The sequence below is a fragment of the Salvelinus fontinalis genome, chromosome 7 (assembly GCF_029448725.1).
Source record: "Salvelinus fontinalis isolate EN_2023a chromosome 7, ASM2944872v1, whole genome shotgun sequence".
NCBI lineage: Eukaryota > Metazoa > Chordata > Actinopteri > Salmoniformes > Salmonidae > Salvelinus > Salvelinus fontinalis.
Genome location: NC_074671.1, coordinates 49,347,811 through 49,368,266, shown reverse-complemented (window position 1 = coordinate 49,368,266; position 20,456 = coordinate 49,347,811).

Here is a 20,456-nt window from a genome sequence, read left to right as displayed (position 1 = left end):
CCGTTTTCGTTCTAATTTCCAGCCGTCCACCTTGCTATTCCATATTACACCACATAGCGGCAGTAAGTCTCCTGTTGTTGATACGTTGACCCTTACTGAGATATTCATTAACCATATTTCTGTTTTTGAGTGCGCTACTACTGATTCAATATCTGGTCCTCTGTAGATCAGTTGGAAGAGCATGGCGCTTGCAATGCCAGTAGTGGGTGCAATTCAAATGTATACACCCATTAGTGTAAGTCGCTTTGGATAAAAGTGTCTGCTAAATGGAATATATTATTATACAGTGCATTCGGAAAGTATTCAGACCACTTGACTTTTCCCACATTTTGTTACGTTACAGCCTTATTTTAAAATGGATTAAATAAAAACAAATCCTCAGCAATCTACACACAATAACCCATAATGACAAAGCGAAAACAGGTTTTAAGAAATTTTGCAAATGTATAAAAAATAAAAAACATAAATACCTTATTTACATAAGTTTTCAGACCCTTTGCTATGAGACTCGAAATTGGGCTCAGGTGCATCCTGTTTCCATTGCGCATCCTTGAGATGTTTCTGCAACTTGATTGGAGTCCACCTGTGATAAATTCAATTGATTGGACATGATTCGGAAAGGCACACACCTGTTGTACAGTTGACAGGGGACGAAGACAGTGCATGTCAAAGCAAAAAGAAAGAAAGCCATGAGGTCGAATTAATTGTCCGAAGAGCTCCGAGACAGGATTGTGTCGAAACACAGATCTGGTCAAGGGTACTAAAACATTTCTGCAGCATTGAAGGTCCCTAAAAACACAGTGGCCTCCATCGTTCTTAAATGGAAGAAGTTTGGAACCACCAAGACTCTTCCTAGAGCTGGCCGTCTGGCCAAACTGAGCAATCGGGAGGTTACCAAGAACCCGATGGTAACTCTGACAGAGCTCTGAAGTTCCTCTGTGGAAGAAACTTCCAGAAGGACAACCATCTCTGCAACACTCCACCAATCAGGCCTTTATGGAAGAGTGGCCAGACGGAAGCCACTCCTCAGTAAAAGGCACATGACAGCCAGCTTGGAATTTGCTAAAAGGCACCTACAGACCTCTCAGACCATGAGAAATAAGATTCTCTGGTCTGATGAAACCAAGATTCAACACTTAGGCCTGAATGTCCGGTGTGTCCAGTCTGGAGGAAACCTGGCATAATCCCTACGATGAAGCATGGTGGTGGCATCATCATGCTGTGGGGGTGTTTTCCAGTGGCAGGGACTGGGAGACTAGTTAGGATCGAGGCAAAGATGAAAAGTACAGAGAGATCCTTGATGAAAACCTTCTCTAGAGCACTCATAATCTCAGACTGGGGCGAAGGATCACCTTCCAACAGGACAACGACCCGAAGCACACAGCCAAGACAATGCAGGTGTGGTTTCATGACAAGTCTCTGAATGTCCTTGAGTGGCCCAGCCAGAGCCTGTATTTGAACCCGGTGGAACATCTCTGGAGAGACCTGAAAATAGCTGTGCAGCAACACTCCCAATCCAACCTGACAGAGTTTGAGAGGATCTGCAGAGAAGAATGGGAGAAACTCCCCAAATACAGGTATGCCAAGCTTTTAGTGTCATACCCAAGAAGACTCTAGGCTGTAATTGTTGCCAAAGGTGCTTGTAAAAAGTACTGAGTAAAGGTTTCTGTTTTTTATTTTCAATAAATTAGCAAAAAAAAAAATTCTTTAAAAAACAGTATTTGCTTTTGTAATTATGGGGTATTGTGTGTAGATTGATGAGGGGGGAAAAACTATTGAATCCATTTTAGAGTAAGGCTATAACCTAACAAAATGTGGAACAAGTCAAGGGGTCTGAATACTTCCCGAAAGCACTGTCCATTATGGTAGCCTAGAGTGATCGTTTTTCTAAGCCATGGTGAGAGGATGAAAGGGTTAGATGAGCTATCTTAGTAATGCAGCAGGAATCCAGACAGACATTTATAAGTTCTCTGAAATGAATAGTCCCTGAAATCCTTTAGTAATTCTCCGTCTAGTGGTATTACAATCACTCACAGTACACAGAGAAAGGACACTCATGGCAATAGGTGTACAGTACAGTGAAGTTAATGTACGGTTGCTGCAATTTGAATGACATCGTTGGACATTTTAAAGTGGGTCTTCGATAGCTAAGGCTATTCAGAAGATAACTTCAGTCCTTTAAATACGTTTACTAAATGTTCCAATTCACATAGAAATATGGCAATTAAATGAAATGAAGGTGGATCTGTGATCAAAGACGTAAATCTGTAATGAATCTTGGCTAATTTACCTGATGGATGGGTAGAGTTTAGTCTTCAGTAACTTTAGATCCTGAACACATGCTAGATGACCTCTGACCTTTAATATCCGCAGAGGTTTCTTTGTGCCCCTGAGAGACACACACATACACGCACACACGCACGCACTCACTGGACGAGTGTGTTTTGTATCAGATATGCTTCCTGGCCAGGCTGCATGAATAACACCCTGTCTTACTTGACCCCAGGTGACCTGTACATTTTCCATGGTGATTGATTAAGAGCCCAGACTCAGCCATGTTTGTTATGAGTGAGCCACACTGTTGACCTTAACGCTGGTACAGGATTGAGATTGATCCACCATGCAGCAGACGCACAGCACAGTACCATTTGATTGTGTGGTATCATTTCACCAGGGTGGGATGACGTTACGTCACTGTGAAAAAAGATACAGAATAGTGAAATCTGCTGAATGGGTACATTCTTTGACGGGGTTCAAAGACGCAAGGAATGAATGCATCATTCACTGTCTGGTTTACTTCGTTCTGTTCTGTCCTCTTTTGTAAAGTAGAACGCAATTAGCACACTTCCATGATGTTTTTTGTATTAGATCATGACGCTCAGACTACTAATACACATTATGCACAGAAATCTCAACTTCGGATTCAGATTTATTCTTACAAAACCTCCGGATCAGGGCGTTCAGCAACAAAGACACAAATGACGCATTGGTGTCCTCAGGGGTGTGAAAGGAGTATGCCCTCCGCTGCCATCATCTATTCAGCTTCCTGCCAGCCCTACAGTTCCCACAGATCACAGAGAGCACTCTCTGTTTCCCCCTTGAGTGTGTCTGCTGGCGCCACGCCATAACGGGCTGAGCTGCCACTCTGAGGGACGAGGACAAGGGACGGCAGGCCCAGCCCAGTGAGACCAGAGACAATGGGCGCTGACACACCGACTGACTGACTCAGCCTGGCTGGCCTGGGCTCTGTCACACACGCTCTGTCTCCTCTCCTTCTGTCTTCTCTTTCAGCCTGCTAGACCAGGTTGAGGCTGCAGTCTGCAGGGACAAGATAGGGACTACTATAGGGACTGTTTTATTCTGTGATTTTGTACTCGTGAGATGGCACTTTGTCCTTCGTACTGTATCTTCGACCAGCACCAAGTAGGACAACGTTTTAGTTCTTGTGTATGTACTGTGTCGGTAACCACCAGGCATTTTCAGTGGCATTTCTGTTGTTGAAACATACTTGAACACCATAGCTTGAGTTGTGGACTGTCTTAGAGTATTGTGGCTGTCATATATCCATGATGCCATGGTCATGATGTCATTCTCAGCCAGTAGTTTTATAATGATCAATCCATTTATTTTTTTACATCAGCAGATTTCACAAAGTGCTATTTAAAAACCCAGCCTAAAACCCCAAACAGCAAGCAATGCAGATGTAGAAGCACGGTGGCTAGGAAAAACTCCCTAGAAAGGCAGGAACCTAAGAAGACACCTAGAAAGGAACCATGATCACATGCATAGATAGATGATGGCATCATGTTCACCTGTTGCCGACCTCTTGATGGACCCAGCCCCTCTTATGTGCTCTTTTGTTCCTGGTACTACAGACAGAGTCTGTTTCGAGTACTACAGCGAGTCTGTTTCTCCGTGATACCCCAGAAGGCTGTTTATCCATTCACATGCATTGGCAACACGTTGGACCACTTGTCTTATCCCGTTGCATACACGTGTTTCAGTGTGAGAACCAGAAACCACCAGACAATCCATGTCACTGTTGTTATCCTGACTGAGAGTCTGAGACACCACACTGGACCAGGGAAAAGGGAAAGTCACACTTAAGTCATCCAGATGAGTCCTTTTGTTTTGGTCCAGTCACATCTCAGTGGACTAAGACGCTCCAGTCCTTGTCCTGCCCCCATAAACACTCAGTAAAAGGCCTGCCTGCCCAGAGCTTCCAGTGAACTCCCTCCTCTCTATTCTGTCCCAGGCTTAGGTCTGTGTGCTGCTTATTCAATAAGTGTTTATTTGTCACATTCAGGAAAGCAATAAATGCCTCATTGTTTCATTTTGTCTTCATTTATTCAATTGCCATTCCCCCTGCATTCATTCAGAAAAGCCCACTCTCTCTCTCTCTTTGATATCAATAAGCAGCTCTTCTGTTGAGCAGACACAGGACACAGAACTTGAACCGCGGGCCATTTGACAGAGACTTGTTTTAGGGATGGGAAACTCGCTGGCGTTATTAGCGCCATTGTGTGAAGCTAGCTGCATCGTGGGCTGTGGCGGCGGAGGGGCCAGGCCCTGAATGGTGCGAGGCGAGTCCACAGCGAGGGAACGACCCGGGGGAGAGAAAGGGGATTAAAGCCTGTAGAGAAAGACAGGTCTCTGGTCATTGTGTGGGCCAACGTGGGGATACGGCTTCCACGCAGCAGTGGGAGATCTTCCGGCTGCTCATTGTTGAGAGGAGAGTTGCACGTCCTGAGAGGCTTACAGCATCAGGAATCCTTTCGGCGGCAGAGCTAACCCTGTGACATCACTCTACAGACACACTGCTGTGAGTATGAGTCTCCCCAAATCCAGTCAGACTCCACTGTGAGCCCTTAGAGCTTGGCTGCAGACTCCACTAGGCTACCTCATTTTCTTACTTCAGGGTATTGGGTTGGGCACTTCTTGGTGGTGCTCTGAGTGTAATGTAATAGTGTAGTGTTTTGTAGAACTGCATAATTAAAGCTGGGATCTGTGAAAGGTGAAACGTTGCCACTGGTCACCCCAGGCACATTTGTTATTGCTTTTGTTTTGTTTTTAAATAGGAGTAGTACACACTCTGCTGTTCTGTGGCGTGTGCAGTGATGTCCGAGGGAGTAAGATAGTGTTTGTTGTTTGAAGTCATTTCATTGTTGTAATATCACAAACAACTGTGGCAGTTTCACCGCAACTATCCAAACTTTTCATGTTTTTTTTTTATCTTCACACGCAATAGTGTGTGAATGCGGCCCGCAATTCGGAGTGTTCTTGCATCCCATTGGTTCCCGCATGAACGCCCCCACCCCCAATTAAAATGTGGGTCATAAAGAAAAATCAAGTATTATCAGAGTTTTTCGGTGGCGAAGGACACTGCCTACCCGTGTCCTAGCTAGCTAGCTAGCTGGTGTCGCCCCTGCCTCACTCCTGCTGTTTACCGGAGTCCTAGCTATCAAACACAGTTCTGTGAACGACGCCGAGGCCAGGTGTTCGGCAGGCGGAAGCAAAGGGTGTTTGGCAGGCGGAAGCAAAGGACACTGTGCTTTGCTTCCGTCTGCCAAACATCTGCCCTCGCCGTTGTTAACAGAACTGCGGGAAAGCGCTGCCTCTTCTTCTTCTGTGGGGTTTATCAGCGATTGGCATCCAACGTTATGGTGCGTTACCTCCACCTACTGTACTGGAGTGCCCCCGCCTCCCGCCGGTGTACCGGAGTCAAGCTTAAAAATGGACCAATAGAAGTATAAAGAGGGGTTCCTGCAGATTCAGGAATGCCCACATGCAGGAATGCCCCAAGTTGCACCTATCGCTTCACACTAGGTATCACTGTTATTGCATATTTTGAGCTGTAGGGGGAGACGTAACTCAATAAGTTTAGTGTAGTACAAGTATTTTAAAACTGAGCGATTTAAAGTAAATCATCAAACGAACAAAAAAATGTCATCACACTAGTGCGTATATAAAGCAAACGGTTTCATCATGTAGGCATAACAATAAACTACAAACTATACATTGAAAAAGTCTTTAATGGAAGCTTTTCAGACAGTGCCTTTCTCTCTGTCAACCCTTATGGATAGTCTAATAGTTCTTCGTTGTTGACTCTATTAAGGAGAAGTTATGGAGATTTGAGTTGGCTTTAGCTTTGGTTATGGTCCGAGTTCTGAGGCCCATTCAACAGCTAGCCATCATAGCATGACCACCAATGATGCTATCACAAGGTAAATCCAAAACTTTAACTGCAAGGACTTACAAAGAGAAAACTTTTGTTGATTACTGGATTGAAATATAGAGAGGCTTACTATACATCAAAACAATTTAGTACGTGGCTATAATTGGCCATAAACACTGAGCATTAGGAACACCTTTTGCCCTCAGAACAGCCTCAATTCGTCGGGGCATGGACTCTACAAGGTGTTCCACAGGGCTGCTGGCCAATGTTGACTCCAATGCTTCCCACAGTTGTGTCAAGTAGGCTGGATGTCCTTTGGGTGGTGGATAGTTTTTGACACGCAGGAAACTGTTGAGAGCGAAAAACCCAGCAGCACCTGACACCTACTACGATACCCCCATTCAAAGGCACTTACATTTTCTGTCTTGCCTATTCACCCTCTGAATGGCACACATACACAATGCATGTCTCAAGGCTTAAAAATCCTACTTTAACCTGTTTCCTCCCCTTCATTTACACTGATTGAAGTGGATTTAACAAGTGTCATCAATAAGGGGGTCATAGCTTTCACTTGGATTCACCTGGTCAGTCTGTCATGGAATCTGTTCTTAATGTTTTCTATTCTGCTCCTGAGTGTATGTTTGCTCTCAAGTGGCGCAGCGGTCTAAGGCACTGCATCTCAGTGCTGGAGGCGTCACTACAGACCCTGGTTTGATTCCAGGCTGTATCACAACCGGCCGTGATTGGGAGTCCCATAGGGTGGCGCGCAATTGGCCCAGCGTCGTTAGGGTTTGGCTGTCATTGTAAATAAGAATTTGTTCTTAATTGACTTGCCTGGTTAAATAAATAAAACAATACTCTGTGTAGAAAAATCAGTTTGGAGCCAACTTTATTGACACTAGAGAGCAGTAACGAGCCATAGGACACTGGCAACCAGAAGACATTGAACTTGATGTCTTCTGTGTCATGATAGAAACAGATTATTTATGATATTTCTAGATGCACAACATGATCATGTTCATGAGACGTTTTTCATATCCATTTACAGGAGCATTATGAAATGTTATCGAAATGTAATTATAATAAATTAGTGCATACAGTGCATTCGAAAAGTATTCAGACCCCTTGACCTTTTCCACATTTTGTTACGTTACAGACTTACTCTAAAATAGATTTTTTTTTTAAAAGATCCTCATCAATCTACACACATTATCCCATAATGACAAAGCGAAAACGGGTATTTGATTTTTTTGCGAATATATAAAAAATACAAAACAGAATTACCTTATTTTACATTAGTATTCAGATCCTTTGCTATGAGACTTGAAATTGAGCTCAGGAGCATCCTGTTTCTATTGATCATCCTCGAGATGTTTCAACAACTTGATTGGAGTCCACCTGCGGTAAATTAAATTGATTGGACATGATTTGGAAAAACCCACACCTGTCTATGTAAGGTCCCACAGCTGACAGTGCATGTCAGAGCAAAAACCAAGTCATGAGGTCAATGGAATTGTCCGTAGAGCTCTGAGACATGGTTGTGATGAGGTACAGACCTCGGGAAGGGGCCCAAAAAATGTCTGCCGTATTGAAGGTCCCCAAGAACACAGTGGCCTCCATCAATCTTAAATGGAAGAAGTTTGGAAGCACCAAGACTCTTCCTAGAGCTGGCCGCCTAGCCAAACTGAGCAATCAGGGGAGAAGGGCCATGGTCAGGGAGGTGATCAAGAACCCAATGGTCACTCTGACAGAGCTCCATAGCTCCTCTGTGGAGATGGGAGAACCTTCCAGAAGGACAACCATCTCTGCAGCACTCCACTAATCAGGCCATTATGGTAGAGTGGCCAAACGGAAGCCACTCCTCAATACAAGGCACATGACAGCCCGCTTGGAGTCTGCCAAAAGGCACCTAAGGGACTCTCAGACCATGAGAAACAAGATTCTCTGGTCTGATGAAACCAAGATTGAACTATTTGGCCTTAATGCCAAGCGTCACGTCTGGAGGAAACCTGGCACCATCCCTATGGTGAAGGAAGGTGGTGGCAGCATCGTGCTGTGGGGATGTTTTTCAGCGGCAGGGACTGGGAAACTAGTCAGGATCAAGGGAAAGATGAACGGATTGAACTACAGAGAGATCCTTGATGAAAACCTGCTCAGAGAGCTCTGGACCTCAGACTTATGTGAAGGTTCACCTTCCAACAGGACACTGAAGCTAAGCACACAGCCAAGACAACGCAGGAGTGGCTTCGGGACAAGTCTCTGAATGTCCTTGAGTGGCTCAGCAAGAGCCCGGACTTGAACCCGATCGAACATCTCTGGAGAGACCTGAATATAGCTGTGCAGCGACACTACCCATCCAACCTGACAGAGCTTGAGAGGATCTGCAGAGAAGAATAGGAGAAACAACCCAAATACAGGTGTGCCAAGCTTGTAGCATCATACCCAAGAAGCCTCGAGGCTGTATTCGCTTCCAAAGGTGCTTCAACAAAGTACTGCGTAAAGGGTCTGAATACTTATGTAAATGTGAAATTTCAATGTTTTATTTTATAAATTAGCAAAAAAAAAAATTAAAAACTGTTTTTGCTTTGTCATTATGGGGTATTGTGTGTAGATTGATGATGAAAAAAACAGTTAGTCCATTTTAGAATAAGGCTGTAACGTAACAAAATGTGATAAAAGTCAAGGGTTCTGAAAACTTTCCGAATGCACTGTATGTGTACTGTTGAGCCATGTTTTACATTCAACATCACTACGTCAAGGGAAATATATTATTCTTTCTAACAAAGATATCTACATATATTTCAGGATGTTGTTTATCCCCGGAAATAATCCAAATTCATATAAACATAACGTTTATGAAAACATATTTGGTAAAAAAAAAAGTGGTCTCTTTCATTGACTTACCTCAGTAAGTGGGCGATGATGGGGTAAGTGAGCGATGGTGTCCTGTGTCAGTGGGGGAAGGTGCTGGTAGGTCAAAGTGTAATTGATGGGATGGGGGGGCGGTATATTGTATATCTTAAATGTATGCCTTTAATATATAGACATTCTGACATACACTGAGAATACAAAACATTAAGAACACATGCTCTTTCCTTGACAGATTGACCAGGTGAATCCTGCTCTTTCCTTGACAGACTGACCAGGTGAATCCTGCTCTTTCCTTGACAGACTGACCAGGTGAATCCTGCTCTTTCCATGACAGACTGACCAGGTGAATCCTGCTATTTCCATGACAGACTGACCAGGTGAATCCTGCTCTTTCCTTGACAGACTGACCAGGTGAATCCTGCTATTTCCTTGACAGACTGACCAGGTGAATCCTGCTCTTTCCTTGACAGACTGACCAGGTGAATCCTGCTATTTCCATGACAGACTGACCAGGTGAATCCTGCTCTTTCCTTGACAGACTGACCAGGTGAATCCTGCTATTTCGATGACAGACTGACCAGGTGAATCCTGCTATTTCCTTGACAGACTGACCAGGTGAATCCTGCTCTTTCCTTGACAGACTGACCAGGTGAATCCTGCTATTTCCATGACAGATTGACCATGTGAATCCGGCTCTTTCCTAGATAAGACTGACCAGGTGAATCCTGAAGAAAGCATCAATCCCTTAGTGATGTCACTTGTAAAATCCACTTCAATCAGTGTATATGAAGGGGAGGAGAGGTTAAAGAAGGATTTTGAAGCCTTTGAGTCTGCGACAGGAATGGTGTTTCGATGTGCCCATTCATAGACAAGTTCTCTACATGTGAGGCTACTAAGCCCACGAAGCAGGTCTGCGAGATTCTTGATGTGTTTAGCAAGCTCAGACTCCACGTCATCAGATATGAACTTGTGTGCCTCTGCTTCTCTATCATGGACTCTCTTTCACACCGCTACGTGTTAGTTTATTTTTATTTTTATCAATGTACCTTTTCAGTGCCCTTCAGTCTATTTCCTCACCCCCTGCTGCTGCTCTTATGTGCGTCTTCCCTTCTCTGATTTCCTTGGCTGCTCTCTCAAGAACTTCAAGGGGGAGGGGTTTACATTTGTATACACAGGACATGACGACGTCTGCTCTGTGACAATACAAATGCACTATCTTGAGTTCACATGCATGGCACATTGCTAAAAGTAATATGCGTATTAAGCATAAAACGGACGAAACGCAATCATCATTGGTATGGGGTATGGTGACCAGTGGCTCAACTTACCTCACTGCTATTGGCTCAACTTACCCCAGGGCAAACATTTTGACAATGTTAGCCCACACAGCTACAAGGATGCACTTTCATGTTACTGGAGGTTTAAGACATCATATTGTAGCGTATAGAGACCCCAACTGATGTATAAAATCATCTTTGAACTATCTACTTTGGTTTAGATAAGATGTCAATTCAACATCTATTCTACATTGGTTCAACGTAATTTCATTGAAATAACGTGGAAGCAATGTTGATTCAACCAGTATGTGCCCAGTGGGAAGCGTCACGAAACCCAAAACACAAGAAATTCATTTGACTTTGTGAAAATCCGTTTTTTGGACCAATCTTGCTTACCACTTTTCCCATGTGGTTTCATCCTTCACAGACTCCATGAAATGATGACCTCGTCCTAAATATTCGGTCACATGATTCATTTTGTGTATGGTTTCCTAGAATCAAGGGGTGGCTCAATTAACCCTTTGGTTCGACTTACCCCACTCTCCCCTAAAGCACTCTTGTGCAAGGGCATTGCTTTAACTTGGAAACAATATCCTTCATGACAACTTTTTCACAATTGGTTGATCTAACTTTTCAGTGTGTACGTGTCTATTTGTGTGAGAGAGAGGAAGGAAAAAAAATGGTTTAACTATTGAGAGACTTGATAGTTAATCTCTCGAGGTCACCCTGGTTGAAATCCAACGACATTATTGTTCGGAGAATGGCATTTTCTCTTTCAGTCCTGAAAGAAACTCTACAGTTTCTCCTTGTTATTAATGGGAATGAATGCACAATGTCCTGTGTCTCAACAGTTTCCCAAGGTACCTGTGTACCAAGGAGAACCCCCCTGACATAAATAGGATCAGTGTACACCTCTGGAGTGATGTTCTCGAGACCCCTATGACTAAACAAATTGCTCCGTGACCCCAGCGCCCCCATATTTACTTGTGACAGGTGTATTAATTACAGCCGGGTTCCCTCCCCACCCTCCTCATTACACCCTGCTCTCTGGGCCTCTTTGTGAAGGGTTTTCCAACATGAGAGTGTCTAACCTTTGACCTTTAACTCTCATATGGGTCCCCTCCCCTGGCCCCTGGCCTTGGTGGTCAGGGCCCCCAACCAGCCTTGTCTAAAGACGCCTGATTTATTTCCCAACACTCTGAGACTAAATGACTCCCTCCCTTCCTTGACCTCCCCCATTGTGCCGGATGAAGAGGCGAGAGGAGCAAAGGAGAGGAGGAGAAGAGGAGGAAAGGAGAGGAGGAGAAGAGGAGGACAGTCTTCCTTCCAGGCCAAATACAAGGGAGGGAGGCTGGGATTGGCTGCAGAGGACATGCATGAACCAACCACGTCACTGACCAAGGAAGTATTTGAAAAGGAAAGGATGTTTCCCATCTGTGTCATCTCACAGTTTGTCAGAGGAAGAGAGGGTGAGAGGGAGAGAAGGGAGACACAGAGAGTGAGAGGGGAGAGAGAGAGAGAACATGTTTTTAATTATCACTGGTAAATACTTGTTGAAGAAGATAAGGAGATATATTAGGAACAGCTGAGATAATCACCTGATAGTAAGAACAGAGAGCCACTTGATAACATGTAACAGTACATTCATTCATGCTACATTTTCTTTGACCAAGTCAGTCTTGGTGTGAACCAGTGGACTGTGGTTGGGGTGATGAGTGACTCCCACCCCACAGGCTAATAACCCCCCTGTGTTTTGGTGTACGTGAGGGGAAGCATAGCCCTGAGGGTAGGAAGGGGGGGTTGACGGGCGCCTCCCATGCTCCACCCTCTGTACCCCCACTCCCCCACTCCCCTGCCCATAGTATCATCAGCACAGTGGATTGAGAGCCAGCGGAGCCCTGACCTCCCTCCCTGCCACACACACACACTCCCCTACACACATACACCACTCCCATACACACTCCTCTACACACACACTCCCATCCCACTGTGCTGCTCATCTCTGTCTGTCACAATGGAATGGCAGCGTGGCCTGGCTGTCACAACCTATTATCACTGAGGCGCCCAGGGCACTCTCTTTCTTTCTCCCTTCCTCTCTTTTTCTCTGTCTTTCTCCATACCTTCTTTCTCAATTTCTCATTCTTGGCTGTTCTCTCTCTCACTGCCTCCCTCTCTCATGCCCTACCTCACTCACTGCCTCCCTCTCTCATGCTCTACCTCCCACTCACTCAGTCAGTCAGTCAGTCAGTCAGTCAGTCAGTCAGTCACTCACTCACTCACTCACTCACTCACTCACTCACTCACTCACTCACTCACTCACTCACTCACTCACTCACTCACTCACTCAACCACTCACTCAACCACTCACTCAACCACTCACTCACTCACTCACTCACTCTCTCACTCTCTCACTCTCTCACTCTCTCGCACACACACACACACACACACACACACACACACACACACACACACACACACACACACACACACACACACACACACACACACACACACACACACACACACACACACACACACACACACACACACACACACACACACACACACACACACACACACACACACACACACACACACACACACCCCCAGTCTGGACAATAGATGCCTGCTGTCCTCTCAGATGCTGATATTTCAATCAGCCTTTGTTTACTTGGCATCATTCGTGGCCTTGGGAGATCAATGGCAGCGGTGCTCTTTGTTAGCTCTGTGAACGGGCTGGAGGAGGAACGTGAGAAGAGAAGGGAAAGGTGAGAGCGGAGGGACGTTCCGTAATATGGCTCCTCCCCCCACAGCCAGGCCCAGCACCATGGAGGAGGCCTCAGAGACCAGAGGGACCAGAGGGAAGATAAAACCGCAGCACTAATCACTGGTCTTCTCCCTCACCTCTGTCTAACCTCTGGTCGGCTCTGATTTGCACGCCTCACTATTCACACCCTGCAGTTTGAGCCTGACACCACAGAGAAAAAGACAGCATCGCTGATTGAAAAGATTGGAGGATGATGATGGCACTAACGATGATGGGGATTAGGATGATGAGGATAGTGGTGATGTCACAGTTGATGGGGATTATAAAGATGATATTGGCAATGATGAAACACACTCACCTTTGCACGTACCAGAAAAAGGTTACTATCGGAGTCTGAGCCGCCCTAGCCAGCCAGTGTTTGTCTTATTTAGTGTCCGTGGTCCAAATGTCACCGTATTACCTATATAGTGCACTACATAGAGAATAGCGTGTCATTTGGAACGCAGGCAGTGGAATTAGGTGTGGTACAGGCTGAACTTCATGTGATGGCCTCGTACTGCATTCCAGACTGCTGGAGCATCTCTGAAATGTCATCGAATAAAGTGGACTGCATACCAACATCTTAATCCTCCAACGGGATGTCTGTAAAAGCAACAACACAGACAGGAAAATAAGTCACTTTCTGTGAGGTGGTGGCCGGCGGCCCCAGACATACTTGTCCTTCCCGTGATTCTCCACAGACTCGCTAGATCAAGGCATTTCCTTTCAACATGATTTTACATCTCCCCCAACTTTCATTAAACGTTGATGTTGCAAATCCACTGTTGCTCTTTGCTGTAGTATGCATTAAAGTACACCCGCAAGGTTACTCTGTCTGTCTGGAGCTCTGTACGACCACACGTCTGGAATTATTCTGCAGTAAGAATTCATTTTCGGAGGAAATTAAGCGACGGTGGTATTTGAAGTCGACAAAGGATGCATACCGTCACCGCGAGCCGCGAGGCTCTGACATTCCTGCTTTCTATCTCTTGTTTTGGGATAATAACTGGCGAATGTCTGGTGCAGACAGACAAAGGGGTTACAAAGAGAAAACAAATGCCAGCAATGAACTTGGTGCGAGAGAGAGAAAGAGAGAGAGAGAGAGCTTTTTCTCTACTTGCTCGGAGGAATCTGCAGTCTGGCCTCTCAATCTCTAGGGGTGGAGGTGGTGGAGGTGGAGGGGACTGGGGACAGAGGGGTGGAGGGAGTGGAGGGAGTGGAGGGAAAGGTTAGCAGGGTCCCTTTTGTTTTTTTTTCTCTTCTTCTCTTCCCACACGGCACGTTAGTGGTGATGAATCAGACTCACACGGCCCTCCTCTGGCTCTCCTCTGGAACCTCTTTGAAGTCCATGGCAGGCGGTGGGCGAGCTCTTTCTCAGACGGATGCCCTTGATGACAAGAGGCACCCCCGTGTTTATAACACTACTCTGACATGTCATAAAAGTCTGGCCCGGGCCAGGCAGCCAGTGTGGGTCGAATAAACAGGCTCAGGCTGCCCACCCCTCCTCCTTTCTCAAGATGCCAATGAGAAGTTTTGGTTCCACATCAACAGTTTTGGACAATGTTGTCTGATATCAGATGAGGGAGTGACTGGTGGAATATGTGAGATTGTCGGGCTGGGTTACTTTAGGAATGAGAAGTATGATACCATAGATAGATCAGCAAATGATTCACAAGAGGTCAACATTCAAAGGCCAAAGGTCTCCGTTTAAGACTTTCTATTTAGACTTTGTATTTAGTCAATGCAAAGTGTTGTCTGCAGTACACATAATATATAAACTGAGTGTACAAAATATTAAGAACACCTGCTCTTTCCATGACATATACTGACCAGGTGAATCCAGGTGAAAGCTTTGATCCCTTGTTGATGTCAGTGTAGACAGAAAGGGAGGAGACAGGTTAAAGAAGGATTTTTAAGCATTGAAACAATTGAGACATGGATTGGTATGTGTGCGATTCAGAGCGTGAATGGGCAAGACAAAATATTTAAGTGCCTTTGAATGGGGTATGGTAGTAGGTGCCAGGCGCACCGGTTTGAGTTTGTCAAGAACTACAACGCTGCTGGGTTTTTCACGCCAAACAGTTTCCCGTGTGTATCAAGAATGGTCCACCACCCAAAGCACATCCAGCCGACTTGACACAACTGTGGGAAGCATTGGAGTCAACATGGGCCAGCATCCCTGTGGAACGCTTTCGACACCTTGTAGAGTCCATACCCCGATTAATTGTGGCTGTTCTGAGGGCAAAAGAGGGTGTAACTCAATATTAGGAAGGGTCTGAATACTTATGTAAATGTGATATATCAGTAAAAAAAATATATACTTTTACAGAAACGTTTTTTTGTCATTATGGGGTATTGTGTGTAGATTGATGGGGGGGGGGGGGGGGGCACACACACACACACACAATTTAATCCATTTTAGAATAAGGCTGTAATGTAACAAAATGTGAAAAATGTAAGAGGTCTGAGGAGTTTCAAAAAACATTATATATATACACTACCGGTCAAAAGTTTTAGAACACCTACTCATTCAAGGGTTTTTCTTTATTTTTACTATTTTCTACATTGTAGAATAATAGTGAAGACATCAAAACTATGAAATAACACATATGGAATCATGTAGTAACCAAAAAAGTGTTAAACAAATCAAAATATATTTTACATTTGAGATTCTTCAAATAGCCACCCCTCGCCTTGATGACAGCTTTGCACATTCTTGGCATTCTCTCAACAAGCTTCATGAGGTAGTCACCTGAAATGCATTTCAATTAACAGGTGTGCTTTGTTTAGTTAATTTGTGTAATTTCTTTCCGTCTTAATGCATTTGAGCCAATCGGTTGTGTTGTGACAAGGTAGGGGGGTATACAGAAGATAGCCCTATTTGGCAAAAGACCAAGTCCATATTATGGCAAGAACAGCTCAAATAAGCAAAGACAAATCCTTGATGAAAACCTGTTCCAGAGTGCTCAGGACTTCAGACCGGGGCAAAGGTTCACCTTCCAACAGGACAACGACCCTAAACACACAGCCAAGACAATGCAGAAGTGGCTTCGGGACAAGTCTCTAAATGTCCTTGAGTGGCCCAGCCAGAGCACGGACTTGAACCCGATCGAACATCTCTGGAGAGACCTGAAAATAGCTGTGCAGCGACCCTCCCCAATACAACCTGAGGATCTGCAGAGAGGAATGGGAGAAACTCCCCAAATACAGGTATGCCAAGCTTGTAGCGTCATACCCACGAAGACTCGAGGCTGTAATCACTGCCAAAGGTGTTCTAACAAAGTAGTGAGTAAAGTGTCTGAATACTTATGTACATGTAATATTTCATTTTATTATTTGTAATACATTTGGAAAAATAAAAACCTGTTTTTGCTAAGTCATTATGGAATATTGTGTGTAGATTGATGAAAGACAAAAATATTTAATCAATTTTTGAATAAGGCTGTAACCTAACAAAATGAGGAAAAGGTCAAGCGGTCTGAATACTTTCCCGAATGCTCTGGATACACTGAGCGTACAAAACAGTGAAGACACCTTCCTAGTATTGAGTTGCACCCCCTTTTGTTTTCTTCTTCGTTGCATCCCCCACAGCTTTCATCTGGATTCCCCTGGCCAGTCTGTCATGGAAATGTTTGTGTTCTTTGCATATTGTGTAGAAATGTCTTTGAAGAGCAAGAACATGTGGACAATAGGCCTACACTGAGCGTTTGTGCTTCAGTGCTTGCCTCTAAAGTTCAGTGAATTGCCTTGTTAAAAGAGGTCTGTTGGGACAGTAGTACAACAGCAAACAAGAAAGCGCAGCATAGTTTTCCAGGCACACTTTGTTCTCTCAGAGGCTGTGGAATAGCTGCCTTGACTAGCCTCACAGCAGAGTCAATGCACGTGTTTGAGATCGACTACCGTCATCAGAATTTCTAATCTACAAATCCCCTTGTGTCCCAAATAACTATGTATAAGCGATTCTTGTGATCGAGATTGGCTGTTCTGTGCCTCGTCTTGCTAAAACAGATCCCCTCTATCAGATAAAGCCTCTATCTGCTCCCAACACACCACCACCACCAGCGCATTGCCCACGGTCAACCTTTGTCTTGGTGCCTGGACCAAGTCCATCTCTCAACTCTCAAGTCCATGTCCAAGGACCATGTCCATGGCTAGGGGGGTGTGAGACGTGGGGGTAGGGATGGATGATAGGAGTGGGAACCAAACAGGACACGGCGCACAGCGAGTAACCTGAGAGAAGTGACCTGGGCGTCGGGCCATATCGACAGGGAGATCAGGCCTGGAAGTAAAGCCTTCTCCAAAGCAGTTCTGGGGGTTATCAGTCCATCTCTGGCCCCTCTCCAGCCCACTCTACTTGACCCCTGGTAGACCCTGACCCTCTCATGTGCCACTGTTTGTGTGTTTGCTGAGCACTCAATGACCGTGGCCTTTGGTTTGGGTTCTCTGTGTATGCATGTGTGTGTGTGTGTGTGTGTTGAGAGGGGGTTTGATGTTGTCCAGGGCCTTTGCAAGACTTAATGCTGTCGCTGATGTATTTAGGAGTAGATGCTGTTCTGTGAGACAACACATTGTAAGGTTTCAGATTCTATCAGCTCTAGATACTGAGCCTTCCTCTGACCTGCCCTTGACACCAGATACTCCACTGTTTGGATACCATTACATTTTTATGGCTCTTTTTTCGGGAAATGGAAACCTTTCCTCCTCAAACTCTTTTTTCCCTCTCTACCGAGCAGCAGGCGCCTCACAGAAACCTCCCTGATACTACCGGACCGATTTTTGAAGAAGCGTTCTGTCAGAACCTCCCAAGGAGATGTCAAAATGTTGATGTTAAGTTAGAAAATTGTTTCCCCCGGCGTGACTTTAAAAGGGAAACATGTGTCTGGGCCTAAGAAAAGAAGAGGTGATATATAAATGCAGATGCACTCAGCCCGTCTCCAGTTCAGGATATGAATGGGTGAGATAAGAATGTGGAGTATTTGGCTGTGGATGTTATAAACCTGCACTGTAAACAGAGTGGGTGTGAGCTGCAGGCTGTGGCGTGGTGGTTGGTGCCCCGGGGCCTGGCGGTCCATGGGGTTTGGGGGCTGGGGACACACCCTGGAGAAAGCCCTTCTGGGTACAGGTTTACTAAGGCTGCTTTTGGCCACTGACTCTCTCTTCTCTCTCTCTGCCCCCTTTCACTCTATTCTGTCTCTCCCTCTGCCTCTCACTCTCTCTGTTCAGAAGAGGAGAGCCTGTAGTCCCACAGTGTGTGTAGAGCTTTCTCTCCCTCTCTTTGCTCTGACTCTGCCAGGCCAGCTGCAGGCTGCAGGCATTCCACTCGTTACAGCATGTCATCCAGCACCTCTTTAAACTGGACAGGCTGTAGGGGGCTGGAGCTGAGGCTGGAGCTGGGCAGCATGCCAGGGCCTCAACCCCTACTTAACCAGGCCTACGCACTTTATAAAGATACCCAGGACAGGTTTCTAGCAGGACGCACACTATGGATCATTTTTAATTACCCTACAGAAGTAGAACAGGAATTAAACGGGACAATAAGATGGCCGAACAGATTAGGTCTTTGTTAAATAGTAGTTGCTTAACGTTCCTAGCAAAGTGTCGTATCAGGATAATGCTGTACTGTAGAGGTGTCCTGTGGAGTTGGTGGATGTGGAAAAGAGACTGTGGAGACTTCTAACACGTATTTGTATACTGTTTGGAGAGCTTAAAAAAACGGAGTATGCTTGGTACAGTTGAAGTTGGAAGTTTAAATACACCTTCGCCAAATACATTTAAACTGAGTTTTTCACAATTCCGGACATTTAATCAGAGTAAAAATTCCCTGTCTTAGGTCAGTTAGGATCACCACTTTATTTTAAGAATGTGAAATGTCAGAATAATAGGAGAGAGAATGATTTATTTCAGCTTTTATTTTGTTCATCACATTCCCAGTGGGTCAGAAGTGTACATACACTCAATAGTATTTGGTAGCATTGCCTTTAAATTGTTTTACTTGGGTCAAACATATCAGGGTAGCCTTCCACAAGCTTCCCACAATAAGTTGGGTGAATTTTGGCCCATTCCTCCTGACAGAGCTGGTGTTACTGAGTCAGGTTTGTAGGCCTCCTTGCTCGCACAGGCTTTTTCAGTTCTGCCCACAAATTTTCTATAGGATTGAGGTCAGGGCTTTGTGATGGCCACTCCAATACGTTGACTTTGTTGTCCTTAAGCTATTTTGCCACAACTTTGGAAGTATGCTTGGGGTCATTGTCCATTTGGAAGACCCATTTGCGACCAAGCTTTAACTTCCTGACTGATGTCTTGAGATGTTGCTTCAATATATACACATAATTTTCCTCATGATGCCATCTATTTTGTGAAGTGCACCAGTCCCTCCTGCAGCAAGCACCCCCAAAACATGATGCTGCCACCCCAGTGCTTCATGGTTGGAATGGTGTTCTTCTGCTTGCAAGCCTCCCCCTTTTTCCTCCAAACATAACGATAGCCATTATGGCCAAACAGTTCTATTTTTGTTTCATCAGACCAGAGGACATTTCTCCAAAAAGTACAATCTTTGTCCCCATGTGCAGTGGCAAACCGTAGTCTGGCTTTTTTATGGCGGTTTTGGAGCAGTGGCTTCTTCGTTTCTGAGCGGCCTTTCAGGTTATGCCGATATAGGACTCATTTTACTGTGGATAAAGATACTTTTGTACCTGTTTCCTCCAGCATCTTCACAAGGTCCTTTGCGGTTGTTCTGGGATTGATATGCACTTTTCGCACCAAAGTATGTTCATCTCTAGGAGACAGAACACATCTCCTTCCTGAGCGGTATGACGGCTGCGTGGTCCCATGGTGTTTATACTTTTGTTTGTCTTTATACTATTGTTTGTCCAGATGAACGTGGTACCTTCAGGCGTTTGGAAATTGCTCCCATGGATGAACCAGACTTGTGGAGGTCTACAATTTTTTTTCTGATGTCTTGGCTGATTTCTTTTAATTTTCCCATGATGTCAAGCAAAGAGGCACTGAGTTTGAAGGTAGGCCTTGAAATACATCCACAAGTACACCGCCAATTGACTCAAATTATGTCAATTAGCCTATCAGAAGCTTCTAAAGCCATGACATTTTCTGTAATTTTCCAAGCTGTTTAAAGGCACAGTCAACTTGTATGTAAACTTCTGACTCACTGGAATTGTGATACAGTGAAATAATCTGTCTGTAAACAATTCTTGGAAAAATGACTTGTGTCATGCACAAAGTAGATGTCCTAACTGACTTGCCAAAACTATAGTTTGTTAACAAGAAATGTGTGGAGTGGTTGAAAAACGAGTTTTAATGACTCCAACCT